Source organism: Lithobates pipiens, unplaced genomic scaffold (assembly GCF_037356315.1).
Source record: "Lithobates pipiens isolate NorthernLeopardFrog02 unplaced genomic scaffold, aLitPip1_a1.2 Scaffold_8, whole genome shotgun sequence".
NCBI classification, from domain to species: Eukaryota; Metazoa; Chordata; class Amphibia; order Anura; family Ranidae; genus Lithobates; species Lithobates pipiens.
In genome coordinates this window covers 115,051,553-115,063,658 of record NW_027507903.1, presented here as the reverse complement: position 1 = coordinate 115,063,658, position 12,106 = coordinate 115,051,553, and the positions used below count along the sequence as shown (strand labels likewise).

At 40.3% G+C, this 12,106-nt stretch overlaps 1 protein-coding gene across 2 annotated transcripts in view; it reads right to left on the bottom strand.

Annotated features, from left to right (window-relative positions):
- The window catches only part of NPTN (neuroplastin), a 124,231-nt gene that overhangs the window by 69,680 nt on the left and 42,445 nt on the right, over positions 1-12,106 (bottom strand). The gene's annotated exons all lie outside the window — the stretch shown is intronic.

Genomic DNA, 12,106 nt, shown 5'->3' with positions numbered 1-12,106 from the left:
GTCAAGACTCAAAGCTCATACGTTCATTTTAATATTTTAATGCTGAATTTCAATCCTGTAGATCTGAAGGCTTTCCCATGAAACAAGTGAAGGTTTAAATATTATAAGCCTTCATATGGCAAAGCAACTACATATCAGAATTGCTGCAGACAGGACCTGCTTCACTATTTTCATAATTTAGAAAAGTGCCATGAACCAAAATTTATTATGCAGTAAAAGATCCCAGAAACCCAACATGTAGTTATTGGTATTGAAAAAAAAAAAAAAGTTTATTGAAGACGTAGGAACGAATTTGCAAATAAACGAATCTAGCTTTTGTAAAATTGTGAATAGCAACTGAAAAAATCACCTGGATTCTCACAATTTAAAGCGATTCGATCATTATAGAAAAACTAAAAACTGCTGATAGAGGTACCTACACTTACCTGCAGCAGCTTTAAGTACCCCCACTTTGCCCAAAAACCTGAACCATTCTAACAGGCAAAGCTTTTGGCATTTTCAGATTATGCTTCAGGTCTCTTGAACAGCCAGACTAGCCAGTAAAGAAGCCAATTATAGTTATGGGCCCATGGGAGGAAAAGAGAGCGAGTGGTTCAGTGAGTGAGCGACACTTCAAATCTGTCCGTAATTATTGGTGATGGTATCTACATATTAAAGCTAAAAAGCTTAACCTTTATATTTTGCCTCTCTCGATAGGGACACCGGACAGAAGAGGAGCACCAGCGGGGGACCAGAGAATAGGAGGTTTGTTTACACTCTGTGCAATTCCATTTTTAAGTACGTTTGGGATTATTATTTTTATTTACATTTTTTTCCTTTATAAATCATATAAATAAAACCTATTTTTATTACATACCTTATTTTTGACCCAGTAGCATCTGCTGGGTCTAGGCTTCTCTATGCATATATGTATTTCTCTATGCAATGCAGGCAGATTATGGCTGAGGTGGGGTTGATCAACCAGGTGCTGTATGCCTGTCATCACAGCACGCATCAGAGCATGTATGAATCTCAGTATTCCTGATGCAAGCTGCGGGGCTGACCCATAGAAGTAGTTATACAGCTAAGGGGGGTGCGGGTTGTACTCCCTGTATATTCCTTATTTTTGGAGCCTACACGATTCAGAAACATTTCGTTTATACTACCACATAATATACAGCTCTTGGACAGTGGCAAAATTAATAACCCAGCCAGGCATAACCCCTTCCATGCCATGTGTGCCTCAGGGGTAGGATTTTTTCCCCCACAAACACCATGCAAACGAGTTTATGGTAAGGACAAATTCCAATTTTCAGTCTTTTTCATTGAAGGGCGGCACAGGTCAAAGACTTTGGGCATCCTTTCAGATTCCAGGGAGAGATAAGTGAACATAGGTCAAGAATGGGAAGCAAGCAGTGTCTGGAAACCAGACTGCAAAAGCCAAGATTGGACCCTAGATGGTAATCGGGGTCAATTTTGAGACCAGACCTAATTGTAAAAAAAGGCAGGCTATGCTGTACAGAATATTTTCTGTAGTAAGTTTATTTTTTGTACCAAGTGAAGTAAAAGTCTTCCACATGTTGTAGTAGATTTTTGGGGAAGGAGAATTCTTTCTACCTTCATAGGAGTCACTGATTCAAGGAGGCCACTTATCCCTCAAGACCTGGGCGTCAACAGTCATGGCATTAAAATCCTGCAACTGTGAAGCGGGGAGGTGAACTGGTCATTGGGATAAGAGATCCTCACAATCTGGAAAGGCCCACCAAATGTCTGATCAGGTCAGAGTACCACACTTGCCTGGTCCAGTCCAAAGCTATGAAGATTATCGAAATGCCTTCTATTCTGAATCTACAGAGCAGGTGAAAGTAATTTAAGGAGAGGATAAGCCTAGATCAGGCTGTACTAATCACAGAGCGCTATACTGCTTCCTTCAGAGAATCTCTGAACCCCTAGACAAACTTGTCCAGTTTGTTGTTGGACCAGGAGGTCCACATTTGGCATCCCCCCAGTTGTGACAAGTCCTGAACACCTCTAGGTGTTGTGTCTGTCTACAGAGGCCGTAAAATCCCCCTGATGGGAGGTTATAACAGTTTGGTGGATTCCATGCAGAAGTTTGGGGTCAGAATAAAGATAGAAAGGAAGGTTGCCCCTTGTGGTTTGGTAAATGAAAAGGTTGGAATAAAATCCCTGAAACCTTTTAGTATAAGGCACTGGAGCAATAACCCACGGATTCAGAAGACCTGAAAGGGCTGGTTTACGTTCTGTTAACTTGCAGTGACACAGGAAGGCTGAAAGGCAATAAATGGAGAGGTGGCTAACAGCAGCCCATAGAAACAACCTCACCTACAAAAGGCATCCGAGACACTGTCTTTCCAGATGTTCACAAAACCTGACAGATGTCTCCCCCTACTACAAAAAGTGGTAGTGGTCTTTCAGTCTGTAGAGGATTTGTCAGTAGGTTTGGAGGTCTAGGGTTTGCAGTTGAACTGGGCTTCTAAATTGGGTTTGGTCTTAGGAGGTTGAAGCCTGGAAGTTACAAAAGCAGTTCTACTTGGCCTTAGAGGGAGGTAGGTCTTCCCAGCTTTTTTTTTGCCCCTTTAATTGGTTGAACTTGATGGCCTAGTGTCTTTTTTCAACCTAATTACATAACTATAAGGGCTAGGCCTCTTTTAGTGGAGTAGATGAGTACACTTACCCCCCAGTGACATCCCTGATTACATGAGTTCAATGCAGTTTCAAGAAGATACCTGACCTTCGGAAGATGTGCACAAAAGAAGGTTTTTACAAACCAAAATTTCAACCAAAGTTTTCCTGCATGTGCATGGATAAGAGACTCATTCTGGTGATAAAACAGGACACACCCACTAACTCATCTACACAGTAGTGTAGGGTAGCCAACATGAGATCTGAGTGGATCAGTGGGAAGGAAACTGGATCCTTTTTTTTTTTTTTACAAGTTTAATCTATTCACTTAATGTTTGACCGACTAACATTATTAGCCGTGGCAGGTTGCAATAAATGGTCTGACAGAGAAAACAAGGTTTTCAAAATTATTTTTCATTCTTTCATTCAAAAGAATGTTTTACCTACAGAATCCTTAAACACTGGCATATTCTTTACAAGAATAGTCTGTTTTTTATTAAGACATGACACTCACTGCTGGATTAACAGGGAAAATGGCCCACTTATTAAAAGGACTTCTGAAAACAATAATGGAATTAAAAATGTTTGGGAGATGTGAATAATTTATCAGATTTCCAGTCTCTGTACATGATGTCTTTGCATGGGGTGTGCACCAGGAAATGTTTTTGAAGTCTTAAGGCCTGTAACAGATCCCAGACAAGTAACAGCGCTATTGGAAGTTACAAACTAGGAGCTATGGCAGATGCCGATGACTCCTCAGGGATAACATAAGGCAAAGATTTGAGACTCTGTCAGATAGAACATCTGCAGCTGCAGAATCAGAGGCTGCTTAAGCTGGAGGCAAATCAGATCAGCAGGCTAAGGGGAAAGGCCATACTCAACAGCGCTAGAGAAGACTCAGATTAGTGTAGGGACTCAAGCAGGGGAAATGAGCCAGGCTGTCAGTTTCAGGACCTAGAGAGGAAACACTGCAGGCTGAACTAGAACTGTAAAAGCGTTTTGATCGTTTGGAAACCAAATGGGAAGGGAGGGGGGGTCTACTAAAAGTTGTTCCCGATGCGCAGCCCACATAGCCACACAGACTTGACGGGAAAAAAATAAATGAAAATAAAGTTGTTAATCTTTCAGTAGAGAAAAGAAATCCATTCTCCTAGGTCATTAGCAAAAAAATGAGGCAAAATGTGAAGGGTTGGTCAGCGTCCAAATCCTAGTGGCAGAAGTATAACCCAAATATTTCTGAATCTCTCAAAAGGAGAAAATTCCATGTGGTACGTTTTTTATTTGCATACAATTGCAAGTTTATGTGAAAGCCGCACTATGTTTGCATGCAAACTGCCCTAGGTAACGCCTACATATGATGCTGATATTTCATGATTGAAAGAACTGAAAGCCAATAAAAGGAGAAGACCAAGAACTGAAAGCTGGGGTACAAAAATCTATATGGCGCTAGATGCCCCCACATACCAGAAAATGGGATGGGCTCTGACTTGCTGCAGTTTCTAAACCACACGGAGAAGCTTGTCATGTGCAGTGAAGCTAGAGGAAGCTATTTCAGTACAGGAAATGAGCTGGTACAAACATGCAAGAATAAAGGTTAAGCTGGAGTTTTGGCTTTAACTGCATATAGTGAAAAAGTATTCATATCCCATTGAAATTTTCCACATTTTGTCATGTTACAACCAAAAAAGTTAAAATCCCAATAAAATTAATTTATGTAATAGACCAAACACAAACTGGCACATTTATTTCAGGTACTTCTATATCATTGTCAATTTATACAGCTCTTTACATATACATTCACATCAGTCCCTACCCTCAAGGAGCTTACACGCTAAGGTTCCTCACATTCATACAAACACATACTAGGGACAATATAGACAGGATCCAATTAACCTACCAGCATGTCTTTGGAGTGTGGGAGGAAACCCACGCAAGCACAGGGAGAACATGCAAACTCCAGGCAGGTAGTGTCATGGTTGGGACCCGTGATCATTTTTACTGCTAGGCAAAAGTGCTAACCACTATACCACTGTGCCACCCGTAATTGTGAAGTAGAAGGAAAGTGATAAATGTTTTTCTTTTTTTACAAATATCTAAAAAGTTTAGGGTGCATTTGTATTCAGCACCCCTGAGTAAATACTTTGTAGAACCACCTTTCGCTGAAAGTCTTTTTTGGGGATGTCTCTACCAGCTTTGCACATTCAGGAGAGTGACATTTGTACATATGCTTTGCCAAATAGCTTGAGCTCTGTAAGATTGGATGGAGAGCGTCAAAAAGCAATTTTCAAGTCTTGCCACAGATTCTCCATTGGATTTAGGTCTGGACTTTGACTGGGCTTTTCTAACACATGAATATGCTTTGATCTAAACCATTCCATTGCAGCTCTGGCTATACGTTTAGGGTTGTTGACCTGCTGGAAGATGAATCTCCGACCCAGTCTCAAGTTTTTTGCAGACTCTAACAGGTTTTCTTCTAAGATTGCCCTGTATTTGGCTCTATCCATCTTCCCATCAACTCTGACCAGCTTCCCTGTCCCTGCTGTATGAAAGCATCCTCACAACATGCTGCTCTCACCACCATGTTTCACAATGGGAATGGTGTGTTCAGGGTGATGTGCAGTGTTAGTTTTCTGCCACACATAGCATTTTGCATTTATATTTTAGTTAGGGGTATCAGAGTAAAGAGGGCTGAATACAAATGCATGCCACAATTTTCAGATTTTTGTATTTGTGTTGGTCTATCACACAAAATCCCAATAAAATACATTTACATTTTTGGTTGCAACATGACAAAATGTGGAAAATTTCAAGTGGTATCAATACTTTCAAAGGCACTGTAGATACATATTCAATAAAAAAAAATGTATGATTACTTGCTTTATTAACATTATTACCTTGCACAAAACAAGATACTTGATGTATTTATATTTACTTTAACGTTAAATTCTAATTAAAGCTTTTTTTCCAAGAGGTTATGTAGTCAGGCAATTTTTTCCCCAATGTGTGCATTCACTACTGTAAAAGCAGCCATGCGTAGGCATAGCCAATAGAGAGCTGGACCGCTGCTTTCACAATGAACATAGTCTGTGTACCTAGAGCTACGACACTTGCCCAACACAATACTTCAATCAGTGCTCATACTCTCTATTTAGCGTTGCTGACCAGCAAACAGATGACAAGTGTGACTATTGGTCACCCAGGCCCCTATACTCTGTGTGAAAGCAGTGGTCCAGCTTTCCAATGTGCTGTTTACAGGGGGCGGAGCTGCTGAAAAATGTTGCCACTCACTAACCTTGCAGATGCTATGCGTATAGTGCTCTGAGCACGGCGGGTAATCCCTCTTTAGCGGGTTCAGCTCTTTTGCTTTATGGCTCATTAATCCCTGTATCCCCTCTGGCTGTGTTTCAACACCTGTCTCTCTGCACTGTGAGCTGGATACAGTCTTATTTGATGCAAGTCGGGGGTAGGCAACCTTGGTCCTCCAGCTTTTTTGAAACTACAAGTCCCATGATACATTGCAAGACCCTGACAATCACAGGCATGGCTCCTAGAGGCAGAGGCATGATGGGATTTGTAGTTTCACCACAGCTGGAGGGCTAAGGTTCCCTACATCAGATGTAAGTAATGCTATGTTTTCCAAATAAACGCTTTACAAGTTTACGAATTCCTGTGCCCTTTGCGATTGTTTTTTTTTTTTTTTTTACATTAACTGACTGGATAATTCCCCTGATCTTTGCAGAGGAGCTGCAAGATTGTTCTCTTCCCTTGATCTGTGTACCTGCACTAGAGACTATTCATAGGCACTTCTCACCTTATAGACATAAAATATCTTGTGGGCATATAGTTCGAGAACAAAGAGAGGGAATAGATATGGCGCTATACCGGTAAGTACGGACTCTCAGTATACTGGCAAATAAAATGCGGACTTAAATGTGTTATGTTGTGTTAGTGAACCTCATATGAGTGGGGGCACATATAATTTTCAGCGTGCTGGTTGATTTAGCATAAAAACATGTATTGTATATATTTCTCAGCGTGCTGGTTAATAAAAGCCAGAGCCACAAAATATCACAAAAATCGCAAAGTCACAAAATAATCATAAAATAAAGGTCATAATATCACAGGACCTAGTGACCCTATTATGAAATGCTTATCACTGTATCAAGGCAGTATATGGTTATTAATAAAGTGCATGTGCAAATAAATGCTTATGTGCCTTAAAAAAGGAAGGTAAAGCTGAGAGTAAAACTAGATGTGATAACTGGTGCAAAAACCGTGTGTGTTATACTGGTATGCAAAAATAAAATACATGAATAAAAGTAAAAAGTGAATAATCTAATATTTAGTCCAATGTGATGCTATATAATAGGCATAGACATACCATAAAAATGCAATAAAAAATGATATAATGTAAAAATAAAATTAAAAAATAGGAATATAAAAATGTGTAAAAAGATGCAGGTGAATTGTGAACAATAAACGTGATAAAACAAGTCTCTAGTGAGTGACGGAATATTCCGCAGGTGAAAAAAGGAGGGGGGTGATGGTTTCCAGCGGTGTTCTTCGCATTCGGTGGCTATTAGTGTATTATATTATTATGCTCTCACCGGAAAAAGGACCCCATCCGGGGTGGATCAACCTTCACAATATTAGCTATTGTGCCGCTCTCTGGCTTCCTTCAGCTGTGAAAGTTAGGGATCCCTCGTTCCTCCGTGAGTGCGGTGTGCCACGTTTATATAAGGTAGAGAAGAGGCACATCCATAGTGTGATACTGTTTTAAAACTTTGTATTTATTGCAGCAAATAGGTTAAAACTACTTACAAACAGGCTGATTAAAATTGCGGTAGTGCATACAACTTTAAAATTCCCGCTCTGTAATCTCCTTCTGAGCTCGAGGTGTACGCTGCTTGGCCACGCCCTGCGCGTTTCGTCACACGGACGTCATCTGGAGTCATCCGCTCCAGATGACGTCCGTGTGACGAAACGCGTAGGGCGTGGCCAAGCAGCGTACACCTCGAGCTCAGAAGGAGATTACAGAGCGGGAATTTTAAAGTTGTATGCACTACCGCAATTTTAATCAGCCTGTTTGTAAGTAGTTTTAACCTATTTGCTGCAATAAATACAAAGTTTTAAAACAGTATCACACTATGGATGTGCCTCTTCTCTACCTTATATAAACGTGGCACACCGCACTCACGGAGGAACGAGGGATCCCTAACTTTCACAGCTGAAGGAAGCCAGAGAGCGGCACAATAGCTAATATTGTGAAGGTTGATCCACCCCGGATGGGGTCCTTTTTCCGGTGAGAGCATAATAATATAATACACTAATAGCCACCGAATGCGAAGAACACCGCTGGAAACCATCACCCCCCTCCTTTTTTCACCTGCGGAATATTCCGTCACTCACTAGAGACTTGTTTTATCACGTTTATTGTTCACAATTCACCTGCATCTTTTTACACATTTTTATATTCCTATTTTTTAATTTTATTTTTACATTATATCATTTTTTATTGCATTTTTATGGTATGTCTATGCCTATTATATAGCATCACATTGGACTAAATATTAGATTATTCACTTTTTACTTTTATTCATGTATTTTATTTTTGCATACCAGTATAACACACACGGTTTTTGCACCAGTTATCACATCTAGTTTTACTCTCAGCTTTACCTTCCTTTTTTAAGGCACATAAGCATTTATTTGCACATGCACTTTATTAATAACCATATACTGCCTTGATACAGTGATAAGCATTTCATAATAGGGTCACTAGGTCCTGTGATATTATGACCTTTATTTTATGATTATTTTGTGACTTTGCGATTTTTGTGATATTTTGTGGCTCTGGCTTTTATTAACCAGCACGCTGAGAAATATATACAATACATGTTTTTATGCTAAATCAACCAGCACGCTGAAAATTATATGTGCCCCCACTCATATGAGGTTCACTAACACAACATAACACATTTAAGTCCGCATTTTATTTGCCAGTATACTGAGAGTCCGTACTTACCGGTATAGCGCCATATCTATTCCCTCTCTTTGTTTTCGTATCTTTCCACCCATTTGGGTGGAAATTAATAGAGGCTGCTCTTACCTTTACTTTGTACTCAGTTTTTCATCTTTAATTCTAAGATTCCATAGCGCAACCTACACCCCATTTAATATATAGTTCGAGAGCTGAATGAGCATTTGTGTGCATTTATTTGTACATGAATCCATCTGGTTGTCTACGGAATTTGAAGCTTCTGAATATTTTTTATAGTTTGTGTTAAATCAATTTTAAATAGTGTGTGCATATTTCTGTAGGGTATTTGAAACAATGTTCTAAACTAAGGCAGAAATTCTTAAAAAACACTTCTTAAAACAAGTTTGGGGGGGGGGGGGGTGCTTACCTCAATGCTGCAGCAGTCTGCCGCCAGCTCGAACACCAAGAACTTTGATTGCTCGGGAGTCCTGTGCATCTTCTGGTCCATTTCAGGTCCAAACTCAGGCAAAAATTCAGACTAAAATCGGACCTGAAACAGTAAACAAGGATGCACCAGACCCCTGCTGTGAGCCCCTCCATGTGGCAGTGTGAACCCAGCCTAAAGAGTAACTTCGCTTTTGAGAGCAAAAAGCTTGGTTACAATAGACTGATCACATGCAGATTTTGAACGAGAGGGTTTATTAATCAGCTAATGCAGCTAATAGAAGTGATTAACTCTTGGAGAGGATCTTAACCAAAAATAAAAATAAAAAATAAACTTATTTTGCAGAGAATGCCTAAAATTTGATATTTATCTTGGTGTAGACTTCTAAAATCAGTGAGCCAATCACACAAGCAGGCAATGACATCTTTGGATGTGTTCTGTACATCAAGCAGCTATTTTTTAGAAAAAAAATTACAGAAAACTGCAGTATTGCAGACTGAAAAAGGAAAGGTAATTTTTTACCAACATTAAAATTAAAACACGGCTTGTCTAACAATTGTATATACTATATTGTGTTCGTGAAAGTTGAATTACCCTTTAAAGTGGTTGTAAACCCTTACAAACCACTTTGACCTACAGGTAAGCCTAGATTAAGGCTTACCTGTAGGTCCAAGCAATATCTCCTAAACCTATATGGTTTAGGAGATATTTGCCCGAAAACGGGCACCGCTGTCTACGGCGCATGCACCGTAGACAGCGGCGCGCAGGCGCACTGAGCGCGGCATTCTTATTGACGGAGCTGCTGTGCGTGTCGGCTTCTGTGCGCATGCGGGGAAGTGACGTCATCGCGGCTTCGCCGAATAACAGCGGCGGAGCTGCGAGACCCCACCAACAAGATGGATGCGGCGGACTACAGGGGACAGCGGCGACTTCGCTTGCTCCTGTGTCAGGTAAGTGACACATAATGGGCTACTATGCGATGCATAGTAGTCCATTATGCTTTGCCTTTGCAGGGAATGAAAGAGGAAGTAAACTCAGCAGGGTTTACTTCCTCTTTAAACACATGCTGCATTCACTCCTCCACTGTATCTATTGAGGAATAATGTAGCTACCCTTGCACATCAGCATTGGAAATTACTGAAGAGGGTAGTGTCAAATGGACCAGTAAATTTAATGGGTGCTCAACCTGTGGCCCCCCAGCTATTGCAGAACCACCAATCCAGTGAGGCATTGCGAGGCTGAACGTTAGAAGCATGATGCCCATAGGCAGAGGCATGACGGGACTTGTAGTTCCACAACAGCTGGAGGGCCACAGGTTGAGCAACCATGATTTAAATGGACTTCACAATTAAAAGCCCAATTCCAGTTAACACTCTATAAGCAGTTGGAGCAAAAAAAAATTTCCCATCTGGAACAAAGGTTTTACATAAATGAATAGAAGTTGACCATTTTCAGCGCCCATCAGTGGTAAACGGTTTGTCTGATGTTATCATGTCTGCAGCACCATGGCAACTTCAAATCAAACAGAGGCCCAGATGGCAGCCTTCTTGGCTGTAAAGGATATGAGGGTTTAGTTCCACTTTAATGCTAGGGATAGACTATCATATGTTAGGCCATACTGTTACTTTTAGCCAAACCACTATTGAAAATTTTAGATGCCAGATTATTATTTTTTTTTAAATAAGAGTTAATATATCTGTGCATATTCCTGAATTGTAAACCAACTAAAGTATTTGTTCATATTAAGAAATGTCATAGAAAACTGCATATCCAAAATAATCATTGTGTTGGCTTTACTGTGTGTAAATTGGTAGTGCTCCAGAATGTAGAGAGATGACAGCATACAGAATAAATCAGCCTTACAAGGGAATACTTAAAGATCCTGGTATGTGTACACAAGGCGTGTAGCCAGAAGGCTTTGCTTAGCCGATCAGCTTTGGGCACAAGCCTGAGCCTCAGTTCTAACCACGCAAGAAGTGCTGGTGGTTGTCTGGCATACAGTGCTTCAGGATATAAACACAGAACAAGCTGCCAAATCACAGAACAAAGCTGCTTAATATTCTGGCCACTTGTTCCTGCAGCGTACTCCAGAGTTCAGCAGTCACCTTTCTGCAGAGCTCAAGATGAGAAGGGAATACAATCTGTTGCATTATAGTGGGGGGGCAGGCCCTTGAAACAATTTACACACAGGGAGATTTGCCCTGTAAAATACAAGGCAGCAAAGCCAATCGTATTTCTTCATTTGCCTTTTAAAACCATTTCAGCTGCTGCAGATTTCACACGCAAAAGGACAATAAGCTCAGAATCCCACCACTCAAAAACACTGAAAGCAACAATAAGACATATCTTCCAAGAATAGCTTTTAAATGAAATGGTGATAAACTGGTACGGTTCCAAAATGCAGACCAATAGTAAATTAACAGATATGGATTACATTGCCAGAGAAAAGAAAAAAAAAAAAAAAAGAAGAGATAGACAGTCCCCAAAGTACAGTTATCACTTTCAGAACTCATTGACCTCTAGACTGCAGATACACAGAACCACAGCCGACAAGATTTGAAATAATAGCCAAGAAAGAAGACTAGAATTAAAAACGCAACAGAACAAGGCAAGTTAAATGCTGTAAATACTCCTGATTCACAAAAACACGAGACACAGAAAACAAATGTACTGCTACTGGAACGTGGAAAATTTGAGGAGCTGTACTTCAGGCTAAAAGAAAGATGAGGTATATCTAGGATGTAAAGACAATGCACAAAAAAAAAAAAAAAATCTACAAAAAGCATACTAAAAGAAGAATGGAACCTACAAAAGACAGATACACAAAAATTGGAGAATGTTTGCCATGGCATCGAGGTTCGACTTCTCCGATTCCTAAAACAAGAAAGTAGTGGTTGAAGGAAGCATCTAGGGCTACGTATGGTGGAAGAACCGAAGGGTCAAAAAAGACGAGACAACAAGATGGTTTATCAAGGATCTCAGGTGGTGGGTTGGTGAGGAAAAACGGGGCACACAGATTTACTAGATATCTCATCTAGCTACTAAAAATCCACTACGAT